Source organism: Chamaea fasciata, unplaced genomic scaffold (genome assembly GCF_029207755.1).
Source record: "Chamaea fasciata isolate MVZ Bird 193981 ecotype frontalis unplaced genomic scaffold, bChaFas1.0.hap1 SCAF_12, whole genome shotgun sequence".
Taxonomy (NCBI): Eukaryota; Metazoa; Chordata; class Aves; order Passeriformes; family Sylviidae; genus Chamaea; species Chamaea fasciata.
In genome coordinates, this window is record NW_027094097.1 from 17,137,817 (window position 1) to 17,159,747 (window position 21,931).

General features: G+C 40.0%; 1 long non-coding RNA gene across 2 annotated transcripts; it reads right to left on the minus strand.

Moving 5' to 3' along the window:
- Window positions 1-16,134: 16,134 nt before the first annotated feature.
- On the minus strand, window positions 16,135-19,831 carry LOC136295995 (uncharacterized). Of its 2 annotated transcripts, none has more exons than XR_010722854.1 (3): window positions 19,696-19,831; window positions 17,947-18,017; window positions 16,135-16,846 (listed from the first exon to the last, which is right to left on the minus strand). It is a non-coding gene; the product is annotated as an uncharacterized lncRNA (long non-coding RNA). The 2 variants fall into 2 exon arrangements; XR_010722855.1 differs by lacking the exon at window positions 19,696-19,831 and adding an exon at window positions 19,591-19,679.
- Window positions 19,832-21,931: the final 2,100 nt, after the last annotated feature.

Below are 21,931 nucleotides of genomic sequence, written 5' to 3' on the forward strand. Positions count from 1 at the left end.
TAAGTACTTCTCCCTCATTTACTTTAGCCTGACTTTGATGAAAGATTTCTTCACAATACCCAATTCTAATGCCATGAGAATGCTCCATTTCACAAGGGCTCCAGCAGCATTCATGCTCCACTACTTTTCTATAGAGTAGCATCAATGTTGTCTTCTGAGACCTTGTATGGGCCTTCCCACTTCAGGAAAAAGCTCAAGCATGTGCAAATATAAAAATGAATATCCCTCCTCTTCATGGTCCCCCAAAACACCCTTCTGTTGTACTTCCAATCTCCTTCCTCTATTAAACCACATAAATATATATTTTTGTTCTTCATGCAATTTTCAAGCCCCCTTTTGTTTTTTACACTTCAAGGTATTCTCACAGTCCCCCTGTGGTTCCAACTAGCATCTCTCTCAACTTCTGCCACCAGCTATCAACATGCTCTGTAACCTGTGCAGGCTAAGATCTCTTTGCTGATGGATATTCCGATCAATAATTTAAATTCCTCCAGGTATCCATAACTGAGCATCTTCAGCAGTTTCTTTATGGTGGCATGGCTCCTTCTCACCCCCATTCTCACAGCTGGGGAGCTCTGTCACAATCAGATCTTTCTTTATTTATCTAATAAAGCTCCAGGGCAGTGATCAGGGGCTTATCTTGAGCAACTGGCAAACTAATCCATTTCATTTGACTGCTATTAACATCATTCCCTGTTAAGCGATTCCCAAACATTTTTTCTTCCTATTGACTCAGACACGGATGAAAACCACAAACAACAAAGTTCCTGGACAGAAGGCTGCATTTGGCTTACAGCAATCTAGAGACACTTCTATGAAGTGGTATCATTTTTCTCTGCTTAAACAAACAGTTTCCACAGTATTTGGGCAATCCCAAATCCTTCAGGCCAGTTGGAAATTGGCTTGAGAGGCAGCTTGGCCCATCAGCATATGGCAACTTGCAAGTCCTGCCCAGAAGCTGAAGCTCCACCAGCCCAAGCTCTTATTTTTTGCAGCAAACTGGATGTGAGCTACAATTCCAACTCCCTCCAGCCTTCTACCAAATCTGTTCACTTGAGGCTGCCACTGGGCACCTGGATACACAGGACACCCCAACCACTTAGCACAGTGGTGTTAAGGAGAGTTTCCTGTCCAGCCTTCCAGCAGCCACCCTGGCAGACCAGATCCACACGGTCCTGGAGGTCCCTTTCACCCCAAATCTATTCTATAATTATATGAAACGTCCCTCCTTATTTTCAGCTCTCCACAAGACAACATTCTACAGCTATTCTGTCCCTGACTGGAAGACAGGAAGATTTTCTCCAACAGTTAAAATGGGACCAGGAGCATAAGCTGGTTTTTGTTAAAACCTGTTTTACAGCAAAGCATAAACACAATGCAAAACTTAACTTCTGTTCCCTTGTTTCCTGGGACTTGGGCTTCCTTTATGAGATGTTTCCTTTACTGAAAAGAGAGACAACACACTCATACTTCAGCCTGATGATTTGTATTATCATTTGCTATTTATAAATCTGATTTTAGTTCTCTAAATAATTCTGAAATTTTAATAAAAGAGGTACCCTGAAACAAAAATATAATGAAGGCAAACAAGCAAGGAAAGGATAATTGGATTTTTCTCAGGCTATGCTAATCTGTAGACTATAAATGCTGTGTGGTTACACTTGAATACTGTTAATTTGCATGTAGCTGGGAGCACTGGCATGAACCACCAACATATTAGATCACAACACCTGACACTGAATCCTCTTTCAAACATCAAGCATTTCATCCTGGAATTAGTTGATTTAGCATATTTAGACACACAAACCTACATATTTTTTCTACAGCTATAAATCGGAGGAGATTTTTTAAAGACTGTATTAGATGTAATCAAGTGTGGAAGTATTTGAACAAATGCTTCTAGCAAGCAGGGGCTAACTACAAGCTATAGATGCAATGGCTGTTCATGCCTTGCTTGGCAGAAACAATCATTCAAACATTAGTATTCAGACAGGAAAGTGCTTGTCAAGATCAAAATGCTAATCACTGCTTGCTGAGAAATGCAGTTGTTCCCAGCTGCAGAGAGAGCAACACGTAGCTCGCAGCAGCTGCAGCACGTTGGTCTCTCTATCCAGGGATGGAATTCCTGGGCAGGTCTATCAGCGGCTGGTCACCTGTGTGTCCTGGAAAATTTACAGAGCAAGAAACAACAATGTTTGCACTGAACATTGAAAATAAAATAACAAATTGATATCAGAAGGCTTGTAATTCCTAAATCAGAACACCACCTTTTCAATCAGCACAGCAAAATGGGTTCTCTGTGGGTATCCACAATAATGCTTCTTTGAAAAAAGAGTTTGAATCCAGAGTAAGTCATGAGTGTTGTTCAATTATATCAACATAATTATATTAACTATTTAAATTGCATATACATACATTTTCATGTCTGTTTTCTGTAATAATACAATTTCTGTAAAAAAAAACTAAAAAAACAGAAACCCCAATCTACAACTTTTTTTTTTTTTTAATTGCTGAATATTTTTCTTGCTTGTGTATTTGAAAAAAACCCTGAAGTTTAGGGACTAAGTGATATGATAAAAGGACAAGCCTGGACACAACCCATGTTTCAGATTTAGCCTGCAATCAGATATACGTGTAAGAATCCTTGCATCAGCCCCACTGCTTTTAACCAATTTTATGCTGCATCTTCTCCCCTAATCCTGTCAGCCCACTAGAAAATACTCACATCCTATGGAAATGGAAAAAGTCTTAAAAAAACCAAAACCAAACAAACCAGCAAACCTTTATGAGATACACCCAATAAAACACTTAACTCAATACCCAGTCTCACTGTGCAGATAACCAGACCTACCAAAGAGAACTTCCAGCAGCCTTTTCTTCTCTGAGGAGCTCAGCAGTGAGAACTGCCAGGGTTGTCCTCCTTCTCTGACCCCAGAGAAGAGCCTGTCCTTGCTTGGAAACACCTCACCACTTTAGTGTCTCCCAAACATAATCCTGCACTGAGAAAAGCTGAAAAATCCCAACCAAGCAAATAACAAACTACAACTAGAGGGACAAGCATGACAATAGAACTGTATAGGAACATTTCTCTCAAACCAAGCTCTGGCTCACTCTCAACGATGCAATAACAGTGCTTAGTTTGATCCTAACATCTCAGGCACACAAATGTTGTCTTCACTCTGGACATTCCTGATCTTCATGTTCAGTCTTCTTCATCTTTGAGTATTTTGATCTACTTTTGTCTTCCTGTGTTATCCTGTTCCCTTTTAATACATCTGACACTCTGTCCATCAAACTATAATCCCTTGCTCTGATGATTGAGCTCACTTAGGTTTCTATCATCCTTAAGTGAATTAGGAGTAACACCAGATAAAACAAAAATGTTTCCAGCATTCCATATTCTATATCGCTTTGTATTTTGGGAGCTTTTCATATTTTGAGAGCTACTATAACACACGGTAGTTATGACAATAACTGTTTTATATGGAAACCATACCCTGAAGACAAACATTTCTACTCTTCCAAGATGAAAACACCACTGACATCAGAACAACCTAACAGGCAAAGACACAGGGCTTTGGAGTCCAAAGCTCCATTTCAGGCTCTAGGTAACACCTCAATGACATTGATATGCCACTCCACTCACATTTCTTATTGGTCTCCGTGAAATGGGGATAACCCCGGTACTTTTAGGTCTATGGGGTCTGTATAAAAGCCAAGGGATACAAAGCTGGTTGTTACTATTAATAGCACAGAAGCCAGTATCAGCCTCTATCCAACTGCTGCTAAAACCCAAAACCAACTGCTGCTAACAATTAAGTTCTTGTATTTCCAGACTGCCATTATCATTCCATAATTAGAGTAGCCAGGAATGCATTTGCTGACTCATTCCACTGCCATCATATCCTTACACGCTTTTCTGCCTATATTTTTCTTTTCCTTTTTTTTCCCCCCTCCTCACATTTGAAATATTCAATGTAGAGGCTTTGTGTATGCAAACAGCTTAACTTCCAGAAACACTTCATTTCCCTACCTGGCTGCTTAATACCAATGATTTGCTTAAAATAAAGTAAAAGATGGCTTTAAGATGCCTTGTTATGCCAGCTAACAGATTTTATAACAGGAGGAAATGATGGGACTGAGATGAAGCAGCCTGGAGGTTCAAGCTGTTTATATTTCTTTGACATAACTCTTCAGGTACAGATATAAATAAAAACTGTACATCAGGGCCTCAAGAATTCAACCCTGTATCTGGAGAAGCACCTGATATACAAGTTCCAGTGAACTCAGTTCAGTAGTAACACTCAAAATACTCCTCTGTCCCATTACTGAACACTTAACTACCAGTTTATACACCAAGTTCCACCAATCTCTTAGAATTTCTTTGCAAGGGTGAAGTCTTTAAGGGAAATCAGTGTACAAAAGCCTCTAAATATCAGGCTCTTTAGTTCATTAAAACCTGAACAGCGTTATATTGCTATGAATTCTATCCATTAAATACATCTGCATAAAAGTTTTCAATAGCAAGTAATAATTTTCAAATGCAAGCTTCCAAACTCCTGTTGCAGAGGAAAATCTCAGTTTTGCACATGAGAAATTTCACTGAAACAATTCACTATATGAGTTCAGCAGTACATCCTCACTGGTGCTTTGTATTTACGCCAATGAGTTTCACTGATCTTTAAATTTCTTGAGCACTGTATTTTTGGATTCCCCAGTGTAGCAAATCATGGCACCCCTAGGAAAGTCCAAATAATGCCATTACACGCATAAAATACTTGTCCAGTACAAGAGACTGAGATCAAGATCATTTCAATACAACTTCTAAGGCAAACACAAAGTATCTTTTCAAAACCAGTGTTGCATTTTATTGGCTATTGCACGTAAAATTCAAAGATTAAACCCAACATGTTATTCTAGCAACAAGCAATTTTTTGAATAATCAGATCCTGAGCACCTTTCTGAGATGCCTCAAGAGTTATAAGTTGCAGCAGAATTGCTCTGTGTCAAATGCTACAAAATTCATAACTTGTTCTGTGAAGGTGAAACCAGTTGTTCTGCACCTTCTGTTTACACACAGTTCCATCTATTTTGTTCTTAAGTTAACACAGTTAACCCACGGGTTTAGAGTGATGAAACACAGCAGACAAAGCCACTTACCAATTCTAACAACTACGCCTTAAACTAAACTTAAATGCAACTTCTGGCACAGGGTACAACTTCAGACTTTGTGAGCCACCAGTGTTCAAATTCAGTTTTTCCAAATGCCACTGCAAAGCATAAAGACAGGATTTGTCCACAGTTTTGATCCCAACCACAAATAAACCACAGTAATTGCAAACACCAGAACACCAGAGCCTCAGGCTTGGTGAGAACCTCCCTTCGCAGAACCCTGGAGCAGGTAAAGGCTGGAGGGACCCCAGGGGCTGCTCTGGTGCCACCTCCCTGCTCCAGCAGGGCCATCCCAGAGCACAGGGCACAGCAGTGTGTGCACAGGGCTCTGCAATATCCCCAGGGAGGAGCCTGCACAGCCTCTGGGCACAACCTGCTCAGGGCTGGGCACTGCCCAGGGCACGAGCTGTGCCTCCTGTGCAGGGGCAGCTCCGGGGCTCAGCCCTGCCCGTGGCTCTGGGGCCATTGCTGGGCCTGGAGCAGGGCCTGGGGCTGCTCTGCCCTCCCTGCACACAGGGACAGACAGGGACAGACATGGGGACAGACAGGGACACCCTCTCGGCCAATCCATGGCTGCCCTCTGTTCTGTAGGGCAACTGAACCTAAATGTAAGGAATAACATATGGCTTATTGTTGCAGCAGCCCTCTTGTTAGAGGGTAGAAACGAGCAGAGACACAGACTTCTTGTTCATCACAGAATGAAAAGGGTCCTGGTTTATTCCTCTTTACAGCTCAGCCATCCTGACTCCAACCACTCACTGACTCTGGCTGCAGCAAGCTCCTGCTGGAGGTTTCCCTTGCAGCCTCTGGCAGCTGGTTATTTCCCGCTGAGCTCTGACTGCAGGGATTAGTGTGCAGACTCTGACTGCAGGCTTTTCCTTAGGGAGACTATGACTGTAGGTTCCAGCAACAGGCTCTAACTGCACACCCAGACTGACCTCACGGCAGGGATTCTCTCTCCCCAGGACCTTTCATGATCCTCCCCTCACCAGCTGACCCACCCCCTTTTATCACACTTACCTTTATTGGGTATAGCTGTGACTCATCAGGCATGAGGCTGTATTGGGTAATTAACACAGCTGTTACTTATGAGGGGCAAGGTCACCTGTATTCCGTTCTCTACAATTTACAACCATCACCCTGAAATTATAAAGGAGAGTCTTCCCTGCACACCAGCTACCTGTGCCCAGAGCAAGGAAAGACAGCACTCAGGAGGACCAAAAAACCTTCAGATGGCTGACACAAATCCCTCTTTCTCTCAAGTATCTTGGTGCTGAAACACCAGTAACATAGTAGTTATGGCTTTGTAAGCACTCAAAGCATCCTTTATGTAGGATTGACTCACTTAATGCAAATTCTCCTTCAAAACAACACAAGGAGACAGGACCCTGCTGTGCAGAGTTGCATTAGAATCAACACAGAGGGGTGAACTGAAAGTGATCACAACCTTTGTAGGAAAAGATTTTGGTCCCATCTCTTTGCCAGAATTAAACCCCACCTTCTGAAAGTTTTACCTATACACAAAGTATCTGTAAGTGTATGGAAAAACTAAGTGTAAGTCTATCATCAGCCAGTGACCTCAGCACAAATATGCCTTTACAGCTCACCCACAGAAAAGCACTTCAAGAAGGGAAGTTGTATCTATACAAAAACAAGGCAATGGTAGCAATTTTCAGAATTTGGGAATTTACAACTTAAGCAGACTTGTAACAAAGGCAAACACCATTTGCCTTTGTTGCAGGGTTAGAAATTCAAGGAAAACTAAACACTTTTCTGCAGATAAAGTGCCTCTAGATACAAGAACTCATGTTTTCTATTATTCACACATTCATATCAAAATGTGTTTAAAGTGTAGATGTTAAAAAAAAAAATAAATACGTAGCTTCCAAAAAAAACAGAGAAGTGGTCAAATTCTTGTTACGTTAAGACTTAACTTCACAAAAAAAAAGAAAAAAAAAATATCCAAGGTAAGAAACTGCAAAACTGTTGAAGAACAGGGTGGGCAGGCCCTGGCACAGGGTGCCCAGAGAAGCTGTGGCTGCCCCTGGATCCCTGGCAGTGCCCAAGGCCAGGTTGGACATTGGGGCTTGGAGCAGCCTGGGACAGTAGAAGATGTCATTGCCCGTGGCCCCCTGCCAGGGAACAATTCCCGCCCAAGATCCCATCCAGCCCTGCCCTCTGGCACTGGCAGCCATGCCCTGGGTCCTGGCCCTCCAGCCCTTGGCAATTGTCTCTCTCCATCTCTCCTGCAGCTCCTTCAGGCCCTGCAAGGCCACCCTGAGCTCAGCCCAAAGCTTCTCCTTCCTGTCCAGGTGAACAATCCCAGCCGTGCCAGCCTTTCCTCCCAGCAGAGCTGCTCCATCCCTCTGCTCATGCTGGAGCCTCCTCTGGCCTCTCTCCAGCAGCTCCAGCTCCTTGCTGTGCTGGTCTCAGGGCTGGAATGGTCTGCCTCTGTCTATGGAACTCTGACAGCAGAGAACACAAATATTTGGGTAAAATTTGAACTAAGTGACCATAAAAAGCAATTAAGGGCTATTCAGGGTTTGTGTGTGTGCACATACAACAGGAGCTGGTGTCAGCACAGTCGCACTGAGGAGTCGATTGCACTGTCCAGGATTTTTAGCCCAACCTCCCCGCAGAAGCTTTCAGATTGCCAACAGTTTGAGATAAATGCAGCTTGAAGGACCAGTGAAACTGGTCCTTAGGTGAGCAGATTTACTGTGCTTACTCAACTACAAGAACCTGATCTAAAGCTACAGAGAGTGCAGTGAATTATCACCTTGAAGTATTTTACACCCAAAATATGAAAAGAAGCCATCCTACAAAATGTCGACTGATGATACAGTTTCAACATTTTTCTACACTCTAATCCAGGTTTGCTTGTTATCAACACAGACACAGCTGTTAAACCTGCTTGGATGCAACTCCAGAGGAGCCCAGTTGGATATACCTGTCAACGACACCCCAAAATATTCCTTAATTCAGAAAATGCAGCGTTCTGTAACACTCTCCCACTTACATCACAGCATCACATATCCTGCAGTCACTGTTAAGTCCTCTTTATCAGAAGCTCTGCCATTTGCCTATTAGGCTTAAGTCATAGATTTAGACTCATCACAGTTACAAATATATTCACATGCCCATCAGATGAGTGGAGCTTTCTGAAACCCCATCTTTATTTACAGTTCCTCACCTCTTAAAAGAGACAGGGACTCTGCAGGAGGGTAGCTCATGCAAGGCAGGAATGTTCTGCACAACTTCTGATTCTCCAGCAGAGAACAGAGGTTCCTGCATCTAAACAACTGCTGACAATGTTTGGGGTTGTGACAATCTTACTGCTCCAGGGCAGAAAAAGTAATAAATAAATTTTAAAAATTTAAAGTAAATAAAGACCACCATAAAAGACATCCCACTGAAATATTAAACAAGAATGAGTTCCTACTTCAGTGTAATGATTTCAACTTATTAGCAATAAAACATAGGTGCATATTATAGTTCAATATTAACTGCATTTTTATGCATTCACAAGCACATATATTTAAAGAGAAGACAAACAGGGATATTGGACCAAACTCATGATTTTCCAACATGGCTTATCTCTTCTCCTGCCTGAATACTGCAGGAATTCACTTACGCATGAATTATCTCTTATACACATCATACTTTAAATTAACAAATAATTTACAAGACACCTTATGCAGATAGACAAACATGAGAGTAAAAAATAATAATGGCCATATTTTGCATGCTATGCCTCAGTTGCTCCAAGCCCGTATTTTTTCCCCCTACCTTTTTTTCTCTCCTATTTTTACAAAAACTTTTTCCTATTGCATGGAAAAAGAGTTTTTAACATAGACAGATACACATACAGGCTTTTTTATATATGTATATACACACACATATGTATGTGGGTGCATGAATATACACAAACATAGGAAAATTTATTTCCTTTTCCCTTGAGAAAATGAGTAGAGTTTTTATATTTTTCCAACTGGCACTGGAGGGGGAAGCATAAAGAGAAAAATAGCTGGCAGAAGATCTGGTAGATCTATGCCAAACATGGCTTTGAGCAGGATGAACTCCATGTGCTTCTCACCTTATGACAATATTTATGCCTCATTTTTCATAAGCTTTATTTTGTTCCCACCAGTCCATGTCAAAGTCACGTTTGTTCCCGTGTCTGAACAAACCCCTGCAGTAAAGACAGCGTTTGAAAGGTTTGGGGAGGATTAGTGAGTGCATTGATACTTGTTCCTGTTAGACTATGCCAATGTTATGGAACGCTGAATACATTCACTGTGACAAGTGATCTAACACAGAGCCACACAGCTCAGGCTCTGGGGAATTATGATTTTGCCCATCTGTCCAGGAGTAGAAAGTAGACTGTGTGCTTATGCCACAGTATTTCATTTTCCATGTGTTATGCTGAGCATGCTGGAGCTGGATCTCTCTCACATGGCACGGGGAAAAAGCCCCACAGTGCCGGGAGAAGGGCAAAGCCTCGGCACAGGAATCAGGCAATAAAGCTGCAACCATGGCACAGCTCCTCTCAGCATTACTGCCAGGGTGGATCGGCACACTGCCTTCTGCAAGTGGGAACACCCATGAAGGGGTCTGAGTGAAACAATTCAATGCAAATGTAATTGCTTCACTGGTCTGGAAACCAAAACAACCACACACTAAGAAGTAGCTTTTCCGTTGCAATTAATACTTACAGATTTGTGTTTTGTTTCAGTGGTAACTCAGTTCAACCTTAGATATTTACTTTTGTTAGATGCTCACTGTTATTAGATGTTTATTATTGTTAGTTGTTTACTCTTGTTAGATACTTATTTGATATTGAATACCTATTATTAGTAGATATTTAGAATAGACACTCAACAAGGAAAAGGCCTTGTCAAGCCTTTATACGGGGGAAATGGTGCCTTAAGTTATAGCTTTCATATCTTTCAGATTCTGTGCAGCTTAGGTGCAGTTCTGAGCCTCATATAAAGTATTAGTCAGCTCTTCACAGAGCAGGGAGACAAAGCAAATCCTTTTCCTGCTGGAGACCAAGGACAACTTTCAGGCCCAAAAGCACAAACAAGGGTGGACTGAAGGGAGGAACAAGAAGGATGGGACCTCACAACCTGAAGCTGTAATTGGACAATTAAACCCCAACATGCAAATGGACCAAAACTTATAAAAGTGTAAGATCTCGTGACTGGTCAGTCATTTTGTGACCATTTTGGGTCCACCTTGGGTGTAGCCCTGGTCAGGCCCTGTCCTGCCCAAGGTGTATCCTGGAGGCCTTTCAAAAAATACCTACTTGATTCTTTTAGCTCTGTTTAGTCTCTGTTCCAGGTCAGCCTTCTCAAGGCATCAAAGCCAATTCTGTTTATTTCTTTTTGAAATATTTAAGCCGCCCCCTCTTTTCTTTCTTTTCTTTTTTTTTTTTCTGCACAGCCTATTTAACCATTGATTGTCTAATTAGACAAAAATCTCACTTTTTTACTTTTACTGGCTTCCTCTGCCTGCCTCAAGGAAACCATCAGGAAGGTAAAACTCTTCTCCCAGAAGCTGTCTGAACACCAATTCCAAACAAACAGCTAAATGAGAGCAGGTACTATGAGCCAGGTTAAATCTTGACAGGATAATTTGCAGAACACGTGAGAACACTCTTGAGATAAGAAACGAAAGAAAAAAATAAAAAGATTCACTGCAAGGAGCTATTGTATGCTTTGCACTTAACACACATAACCTCAGAGTCACACACGCACATTAATATTCAAACACTGGGGCTTGGAAAATATCCGATGTCTTCAACATCCTGCAGCACTCCTGAGGCCTCACTGGGGACTGTCCCCTTGGTACTGAGGTTATGAACACTCTGCTGGGAGAACAAATCAGGGTTCTCTTGCTCGTCCCCTTTCCAGGAGACAAAAATACACACAGGCAGATATGTAATCCTTGGAAAACTGTCTAGCTCCTCTACGAGCTAATTTAACTTTCCCCCATCTCAAACACTACCCAGTAGCAAGGAAACAGATAGATTTGTGGTCATCACTGTGTTCATCTCTACTTTCAAAACATAAGTTTTCATATTTCTAAGCCAGAGGAAAAATATTATTTCCCCAAACACAGGTCCATTAGTATTTTATTGTGAAGATAAATACTGAATCCTCTAACAGTCCAAAAGTGTTTCAAGTGATTCAATTTTGAAAACGGTCTTAATAATATATGCAGTAGCATTTTACCCATAGCAGCAGGAATATTGATCTCACGCCATTAAGGTCTGCAGCATTTTTAAAACCCATTAGCTCTCACTGGCAGAAAGGGCATCACATTTGCTGTTAACTTCTGGCAGACATCAACACAAAAAGGTGATTCCACCTGCTGGAGTGTCTGCCTGACTGCCTGATAATGTCAATCAATAAGCAAAATCACTTTCTTACAGTTCTCATAAAACAAGACGTCTGCCACACAAGCAAATGCAGAAGTTGTATTCCTGTACTTAAAATATTAATGAGCCTTAAAATACTTACTCTTACATTTGCTAACACATACCTCGTAAATATCAGCAGACACTTTATAAAGCATAAAAAGGGAGTGGATCAGTGTAACAGGGGCTGGATAACACCAGAACAGATTTAAAACATTGACGGGCAGCATGTGCAGCAGGTCAGCACAGACACCACTGAATCATAAAAGAAAGACCTGTCAGCTTTCAGATAAAGCTGGCACTTGATGATGATAAATTATTTACCAAGTGCTCTTGTTGAACCATTAGGAAAATCCTTTCTTCTTCCTCCACCATCCATTCAAGTCAAGAGCACGCCACATGCTCATTTTAAAACAACACACAGCAACAGAAAGCACACTCCTAGAACAATGCAAGTGAGTGCGAGAACAGCCAGGAGCTACCCTTTGTCACTAATCTGAAAGTGTTTGGATTTTCATCAGTAATATCAAAATTGCCCAGAACAATGCACTCTGTGAAAGTGTATAATTAGGTTGGCAAGGGGACTGGGTTGGTGAAAAAATATGGAGAATGCGCGTTTTAAAAAAAGTAAAGCCATTGCAGGTCCTCTGGTATCAATGGTTTTTCCTCTGATTCTTAGGATTTCCCAGGAATGGCAGAAGAAAAACAGTTCTGCCTTAGACCCAGGCAAAATTATTCCGTTCTAATAATCATCTAATCAGTATTTCTTTTTTATTCCATGGAATTTTATGTCCTGACAACCTATTGTATAAGAAAAGTCTCCTGCCACCCTCCCAGCTTGCTGTGAGGTCTGAGCTCTGTATGCAATTACCTAAAGTCTTCAAATCCCCCAAGAAATTCAGCTCCACTCAGCTCGCCTGGGTGTACAACTGAAACCCAGACAATTCTACTGTGAAACAACTTGTTTTCAGGTTCACAACACATCTCTAGCAGCAGCCATGGGCCCCAGAGGATTCTGGACATGCTAAATCCAATCCCCTTATCTGAAGTTGGTATTAACAGAAATATTTAATCAGAAAGTTAGATAGGATTTGCAAAAATACAGGAGATTATTTTGAAAGTGAATTGGTAATTTGTTCCACATCAAAGGCATTAAAAAACCTATTAAAAAAACCCTAACACACCTCAAAAAACACAGCAGTAAACTTTCAGTCTACTCTGGGATTAGAGGTACTCTAAGCCACCAAAAACTGAACCATCTTGAAAGCAGAGTGATATATAATATACACTAAGTGCATTGATACTACCGAAAACCCCTACATTTTTTTCCACCTGCTCATAAAATTGTTTACAATTGGGTGCTGAGAAATCAATAATCTTCAAACGTCCAAAGACCCTCAATACCCTCATTTCTAAAATAACTCAAAATTTAAAATATTTCAGTGATTTCAGACGTCCTGTGTTTAGATTTCTAAACACTCCATTCTTATATTAAACCAGGCAAGCCTTCAGTCTCACCTACCAGCTTTCCAAAAAAACCTATAAACCCCCTAAAAACATGCAAACAAACAAACAAAAAAAAAAAAAAAAAAAAAAAAAAAAAAAGAAAAAAGAAAAACCAAGCAAGTTTTAAAAACTCCAAAGAAACAAAGCCAAACCAAACAAACAAACAAACCTCAAACCAAAACCACAGAGACATCTTCAGCTGGGGCACATCTGTTATTCCATGAGTCACTGAACCTGTGTAAATTTACACCAATATAAGATTTTACTCTGAAAAACTGCATTCCTATAGTATCTATAAACAGCTTGTTGTCTGGACTCTAAACACTAAAATATGCACATTATTTACACTGTGGTTTTAATAAATAATCCAGTAGAGTAAAAAAAAAATACAGCTTATGGTGTAAATTTTAGTTTTTAAAATCATATTATCCCTATTTACTCTCAACTATGAAGCCATGTAAGGAAGAGAGAAAGGCTTAAATATGTACTTCTTGACATTGTCTAGGTAATTTGCCATGATAAATAACAATGATCAGGATTTCTGTATAGGGTAAGCTAAAGGAAGGCTTGAGATGACTTTAGTCCCTTAAAAATAGACTTACTAAAAAAACCCAAGTATGTCCATCTACTCATTGTTAACAATCTACTTAAAAGCGGCAAAATTTGAAAGCTGATTTTGCCTGTTTAGCACGTTCCAGACAGGACTTCTCTTCCCACAAGTGTTCAGCTCATTAAGGCTCTACCTAGGGCACAGTGACCCTAGAAGAGACTTTCAGACACTTGTCAAGGGTCTGTCGTGGTTTGGAATGCCAGAATTCACACAAAGAAATGCATTTTTCACCCTATACCCACTGAGACTTGGCAGCACCACATAACAGTGACAATCTTACCCAAAACAGACAGTTTTTAAATAGTAGAGCTACTGATCAGTAGAGCTACTGGTCAGTAAAACATTCTGACTCTGCTCTGCTGCAGGTACACCCTGGGAAAGATGGCCCTGTCAAATGCATCAGCCCATACTGCAGCAGTCATCCAAGAAATGCAAGGTCTTCAAAGAAAATTAAAAAAAAAAACCAAAATAACAATAACCAAAAAAAAAAAAAAAAAAAAAAAAAACAAACCAAACCAAAACAAAAAAAAAAAAAAAAAAAAAAAAAAAAAAAAAAAAAAAAAACCACCACAAGGACTGTTTTTTAAAATTCAGTCATAGTCAAGTTCCTTATTAAAGGAATATAAGTAGTATAGACATACAGTCTATATAGTATGATCTTTCTTTTCATCCAATTATATTCGAAGGAAAAAACCACGCTATTTCTGGGGGTCAATCTAACCACAAAGAAAAAAGTATGTTCTTTCACAAATGGAGTTACAGAAGTTCAGGCCTTAACAGAAAACCTGATCCAAAGTCTTCTAAATACTGATGAATGTTTCTGAAGGCCTCAGCGGCCTTTTTGTCACATCAGCCCATAATTAGTATCACCTTCTATGAAAAAGGCTATTTAGGCTACTAGACACGGTTAAGTACAAAAATCAAAGCTCACTTGCACCAAAGGGATTACCTACTTCCATCCCCTCTGAGGTCAAAGACATTTCCAGCTTTAACAACAAGGTAGTCTGGTTATCTAGTTCATTAAATGCCTGGGAGATTTATTTTTTCTTAAATAATTAACATACCTGAAGTTTGATATGGTTCTAGCATCTAATTTACACGGTAAGATGTTTGTGTTTGGAATTTCTGAATTGCTTCTGCGTGAGAGGTAGGCTTTGATAAGTTTTTAATTAAACTGATAGTATCACTTTAAAAGCTAAAACACCTAGAGTATAAAGGACACAAGTAATAACAGATTTTATAAGGCTTAGCAGCTTTATAAAGCTTGCTTTCTTTGTGGAAGCAACTGTTTTTTTGAAAATGTGTGTTTGCCATCTGATTGCTTCTGAAGAATATTTAAAGAAGGTTAGACACCTCTGGCTTTAAGAAGTATTGTGTATTACCATTCCAATAATACAGTTTTGTTCTGTATTTCAAAGTGGGAGGGTTGTAAACCTTTCCTACTGAATTAAATAGCTCTGCATTTCATGCTCTCTGCTCTTTTCAGAGAGCGAGCTTTGCCTCTGCGTTAAATTCTATGCTGTAAAATGACATTTCTACTTAATTACATTGTACTTGCACTTTAACTACTACAATTATTTAGAAAATATTGCTAAAATCCTAAGAGGGGGCCACCTTTTAAGCAGGTGAGTTCCAGTCTGGCTCACAAACACCGAAATGAGGCACTACATCATCTGTGCAATGTTTTACATGCAACTGAAGAAGGAAGAAGAGAGCCAAGCAGCTTTCAAAGACACAAAAAACCCTCTAACTGGGGATAACCTATCTCCAACATTCTGAGCTGTTTAACACCTCAGGCAAAATGGCCAAAGAAGCACAGAGGTTAAAAACTGGCAAGACTCAGACAGGTCAACCTGCTTGGAAATCTACTGAATCGAACAAAATCATTTCCTACACGGGAATGGATATCAACCTAAGTCAGTAAAATCCATGAACCGAGCGTTCAGCTGCCACACCGGTGATTTTTGAGCATTCCATCAATTTCTCTTCACTGAAGACAATATAGAAAACCTCAGGTGATGTAAAAAACGGATCCATTAAAAGGCACCTGCTGAACCTTTCACCCAAAGTTTCCACATCTTCACTTTTTTTTAGATGAAAGCAGATCCTTATCAGATACACTCAGTGTTGGGCTGCTATTCCAAGAGAATTGATGCTTCCAAGGGCAAATACCAGAGAGCAGTAGCAGGAGACACAGGGCTTAGGTCAGAGCCAGATACCTGTTCTAAATCCAGTCCCAGCTCTGCATGGCTCAGCACACATGCTCTGCTGGCATCACCACGACTTTATACAAGGACAAAGTGCAAAATTCTTTGGCAAGCCACAGCACAGCAAAGGTAAATACTGCAATTCAGCCCTTGCTTGGATGAAATACTCAAGGCAGTATTCCAAAGTTCTCTTAAAGCATTATTTAAACACTGCCAGGCTTGGGGCTGAGCTCACAGTGTGTTCAACACAGGGAGAACCTGACACACACAAGGGCCAGACCTTCCTGTTTGTTGTGTACTTAGTTACAAAATCACAGAGTTTGCATTTTTTGTGGTTTTTTTGTGTTTTTTTTTTTTTATCCCTTAGATCCTTCTTATTTTATAGCAAATTACCACTGCATTGCATTTCAGAGGAAGTAGCCTATGACTGAACAACTGACAATTTTATTTGATAAATAAACAAATAATTTTCTTTTAAGTACTGTCATTACCTTACAAGCAATAAATTAATAGATTAAAACCATGAAATAATAATTAAGAATTGTTTTGAGACATACTTCAACACATACGTTTATATTTTTCAGAAATTCTGCAGTATGAATGTATTCATTCTGATCTTAAACACAAAGAAACAGTCACAAAAACAAAAGATGAAGTCCAAACACTAAACAGTTTTACACCAATAGATTCAGTGCAAGTTATTTTAGTCTGAGTTATACAAACTCTCAGGCAGAAAAATAGTGTAACGTGACTATTAACTGGAAGAGTCTGAAAAACAACCTTGCACATATTTTCTCGCTCCACATCAAAACAGAAATTAAACCTTTTTTGTTGTTGTTTCTTTTGAGGAATGAATGTAACAGATCCCAGCTCTGGAGTCAGATTTCTTGCTGTGCACTTGAGCATGGAGGCTTCCATCCAGCAGGGATCCTACCAATAGAATATTTTCTGTAAAGCTCAGGCAAACTCAGCAATATCTCTCCACTTAGCTTTGAAACCCCCTGTTTCTATTTCAGACTCTGAGAAGGGCTTATGTGCTCTAAAATTCACCTGCCTTTACCAGCTCTGACAGCTGGGCCAATAAAAGTTATTGCAAACTTGGTCTCCTCTTCTTCCTTACACCTCCATGCCAAGAGCAACCTTCCATCCCAGACAAGCCCTCAAAAACATCTGAAAATGTTTCTTCTCTGAAAGAATCAGTTTAGAGTCTCACTCATCAGATCATTACCAGTAAGCAAAAGGTAAAACACTTCGTAGTTTTCTTTATCTAGCACAGAAATAAGGAGATTCTCAGGAATTCTGATGTGGATGAACACCAAATAGGGATAGAGGATACACACAGGAGTATGTATTCTCCACCCAGAACTTTTCATGGAAGAAGAAGAAAAGTCCACTTGTTTGGAGTTTGTTTGCATTGTCCTTAGATTGGCTTGTTTTGTTTTTTAAGTTCAGAAGGATCCTAAGGATCCAAATATCCTTTTCATGTTGTTGTGCATAAAGCCTTTTCCTAAATCATTCAGTTCTGCCAAAAATCCATAGCTACTGATAAGACGTCAGGAGCAGTGCAGCCAGAACTCTCGGCTGTTTTCCTGGGTGTTTCTTTCCCTACCAGTAGTGATTTTTCAATATACAACCCCACAGAGAGCACAACACACAGGGACAGCCAATATTTGTGTCCAGCCTACATATTTACAACATTCGCAGTGTACTGCTCATTAGATTCCTAGCAGCACCAAACTACAGTAAAAAAACGATCTTATTAATGTATGATATTTCAATTTAATTTTTTAATCAGTTTTATGCATAATGAATTCTTACTGTTCAGTAAATTATTACCTGAATGATTTATTTACAGGCAACAAAAAAGATTTGTGACTGTCTAATAGCTGTTTGTAAGGCTGTGGAGCTTTTTTCATCCTTCAGTGTAGAAAACATGTAGCTCATGGACAGCATCACAAATTTGAGGAAAGATATTTTAGCCTAGTTTCATACAGAAATAAGGCTTAAAAATACCCCACCACCTCATTTACCTCTTCCTCCCAATCACTCCTTCGTCTACAGGCCACTTCCTTTCCTTTTCATTTTTCTTTTTTTGAGATGTCTGCCTCAAATAAATGACAGTAATTTACATTTCAGAGAAAATAGGATAGGCTGACAAATTATGAAAACCCTTCTTAAGGGACAAAAGGATACAAGGAAATCTACCTAAGAAAGCCCACAAAAAAGGCTTCTGTACGAGGGTGCTCATGATTAACTATCTTGCAATTCTGCAAGACAAGCCCTCACAGATTTTCCAGAATTGGCGTTTGCAGGCTTAACTGCAAGTCTTCCTACCTTCATTACAACAGTGAGGTAATGTAAGTGAAGAATATATTAAAAATTGTGATAGTTTTTATATGTAGCTGGACTAAGGGTTATAAAAATATTCATTTAGGGGCAAGTAGAGCCTGGAAAAAGAACACACGTTTACACTGTTTATACTTCAGAAGGAAGTTTTTGAGGCTTAGGATTTACATTTCAATAAAACCCCTTTCTTTTTATTATTTTATTTATTGTCTTCTTCTGAGAAATTAGGTACACTTTCATCCTTTAGAAGGCTTAGTAACAATCAGCTAATGCAAACACCTAAAGCTGGATGAAGTAACTTTATCACTGGAGCTCCAGAACCCATCCACAGCCTGTTACACCTCCGCTGACAGCCTTGGGGACACACTCAGTGACATTCAGCTGCTCACCAAGCTAATTCTAGAGATGGCAATAATGTTGTTCAGTCACCACTTATTTATGACAATTTAATTCCTCAAACATAAGCCTTATACAGCTTGTAGTTACCCAGGACATCAATCACTTCTCTCATGCCAGACCTGAAGGATAACTCTGCTTGAAAAGAAAATCCTACTTCTGCCTCTGAATAAAAATAAAAGGGGGAGGAAAGCCCAAGCAGATGTCAGAGTGAAAGAGAAGAGTTGTCCCATTCCAACCTCCAAAAATTCCAGTGATTCCTTTGCAGAAAACTCTCTAATCATTGTACTGAAATTTAATCATCTGTAAGACCAGACTTGTCAGAAATCTATTGAACAAAGTTGAAAGTAAGAACCTGCCTCCATAATCCAAGCTGCATTAGGCCTGTGCTGAGTCCCAGAGGGGATAATTAGGTTTGCAAGTGTAATAATCCACTGTAATAGAACAGCCTTTGTTCTCACCAAGCAGGCCTTGTTCCACATCCCCATCTGAGAAACGGGAATTTCTGATGTCAATAATCAATTGACCCAAAGGAAACATCCTGCACTTCAAGAACTTGAGAGGTTCTGAAAGAAAGAGTTCTCCTCCCCTCCCCCCACACCAAACACTGGCATTTGAGAAGAATTTGGGAAGAATAGTCATGACCGGCTCTTTGAACCCTAGTGATTCTAATGCATCACACAATTAATTACAGATATAAAGTACAGATCACACAACCTCTCCTTATGGAATATATAAACAGAACCTGACATTGTTCTGCTGTAACTTTTATTCCAAACTATGCGTAAATTCTAGTCTGCAGCTGTCAAAAACTGAAGAAGTGGATGGACATTTATAAAAATTTAAACCTCACAGCCTGCAGCCCCCTCTCTCAGACACCTTCCAATGAGGAGCCTAAAAACAGCAACTTGGGTGATACAAAAGCCACTGACACAATAGAAAGGACAGCAAAGCTTCAAGATGAGTTTCATCAAATATTAAAGCAACTGTAACAGCACCCTTTCTTCACCATTAAATTAATATGAATATTCCCTTACCTCCTGCATGCCTCCAGACTGGCCCCCATTTACTAGCCTGGACCTGCTGGTTTGAAGACTCCCTCAGCTGCAGCTTGTTCCTGACCCTCTGGATTCACCTGCAGCTGCCTGGGCTGTCCCTGGCCAGGCCGCCTGGGTTTCCCTCTCTCATGACCAGCTCCAGTGGCATCATTCCCACCACACCTGCAGCCCCTTGAACCTTCCCTGCTCAGAGTGCCTGCACAGCAGCTCCCTGGGCAGCTGATTCCCCTTCCCTCCAGGAGATTTCCGGCAGCAGTCACTCCAAACCAATAGAGCCTAATACAGAGCAAAAGAAAAATGAAGCAACACCCAAATGTTTCTGTCCAAACCATCCACTTTACAAAAAAAAAAATACATTTTCTTATTAAAAAAAAAAAAAAGGCAGAATCGTACTGTTGCTTACAACACCTCACGAAAGAATCTCATGTAAGAGTGAACCCTTATAGGCTGTATAGGCTCAGCCCAACCACTCCCTGTCTGATAGAAAACAGGAATCCATTAAACAGAAGAAATTTGTATTTTCTTTTCTCAAAGCACCCATTCTGCATCATCTGTGTGACCCCACACCTGTCCCTTCCCTTCAGATGAAAAGCACAGTGGAGCCACTCTTGGGAGCATCTTTCCTTCAGCAGTTCCCAGGGTGAAATCAGTCACACTCCCCACATGGAGCAGTGCCTGAGCAATGGTTTGGAATCACTCTTCATGGAAAACGTGGCAAAGCTGATGGAAATTAAACCTCTGAGCCAAGCCTGGAGACTGGTCACCAGGAAAGGCAGTTGGAGCAGCTTTGTTATCGTGAGGACACTGCTGCAGACCATAAACCCAGGTTATTCCCAGTTCATACATAGCCCTGCAAGTGACTCCTGGTAATAACAGAGACTACAACTAACATTGTCACTAGCATCTCCTGCTCTTTCTAAATTTGATGCAAATCTAATCTTACTGAAAGAGCATTGCTGTGATTAATTCCATAATTTGTGTACTTGAGCCCACATGAAAAAGAACCTTGTTTTGGTGCTTGACTACAACAGGGTTTGATTTTTTTTTTTCTAATATGCAATAATTCCTCTCTTTCCAACCTCCCACCCCCCAAAAAAACCCAAAACAAACCCAAAACACGATGCATCCCTTTCCTTCCATAAAATGCATGCTGGGGCTGAAGCACTAGATTAGTTTCACATCTTAAATGTGGAAAAGGTATATACAGAGCAGCAATACCTGGGACATGTATCTCAGAGGGAAAAAAATAATTAAAAAAGAAGAAAAAGCAGGATTTTATCAGAAGTTGGAAGCAAACCAAAGTTCACAACTGATTCTCTAAAAAGGGATAGGCTTCACTTCCCCAGCATAAAAAATAAATATACTGGGAGTTACACAGCATTGAAATATTTAATGCTGTTGAATTGAAACGAGAAAGATACTGCTTTAAAGTATTTCATCTTCCATAATAATTTTTCTTTTTACTCTATTTTAAAAAAGAAAGAACTACTTCAATGTTTTAATAAGCAGAATATATTTTTGATACAAAACAAAGAGTCTTTGTTTCAACCACTTTTTACAAGAAGTTAAAGAATTGCAAATTTTCTTTTAATGAGTATTAAAAAAAAAGAGTTGCCATGGATATGGAACAGCTCTATATTCCTCCCTACCCCCTCCAGCACAAGTATTTCAGATTACATTTGTGTTTCAAAATAAAAACAAAGATTTAATGTGCATTAACAACGTAATTGCTCAGTAAGTGCTCACTAACAAGAGGTATAAGTCCAAATATCTTGGTTCCACCACTTAGTGATTACTTAAACATCCCCAAAAATCTGAGAGGCTGCTTGTAGGTAGAGTCAAGGACCTGTTTCCTCAACTGCTGGACAAAAGTTGAACTCCAAGGGGGTCAGTTTTGGCCAAACTCTGCATTCCTTAAATTGCCATCTGTAACACTACCTAAAATAAGAAACAATCTGTTATCCTTTAGAAGCAAGGAAGGAGCAGAAAGGAGTAGAAAACAGAGGCTGTAGGGAGTTATGAAAACCTACTTGAATATTGAAGATATTGATTTTTTTTTTTTTTTTTTTTTTTTTTTTTTTTTTTTTTTTTGCTGTGACCCCTCAGTCTATGGTTTCATCAGTTTGCTTTCAATTAAGCTGACAGCAGAGCACTGAAAATGAGGTATTGGAAGGGGTAAAACTTTGACCCCTCAAATCTCAAATGAGGATGATAA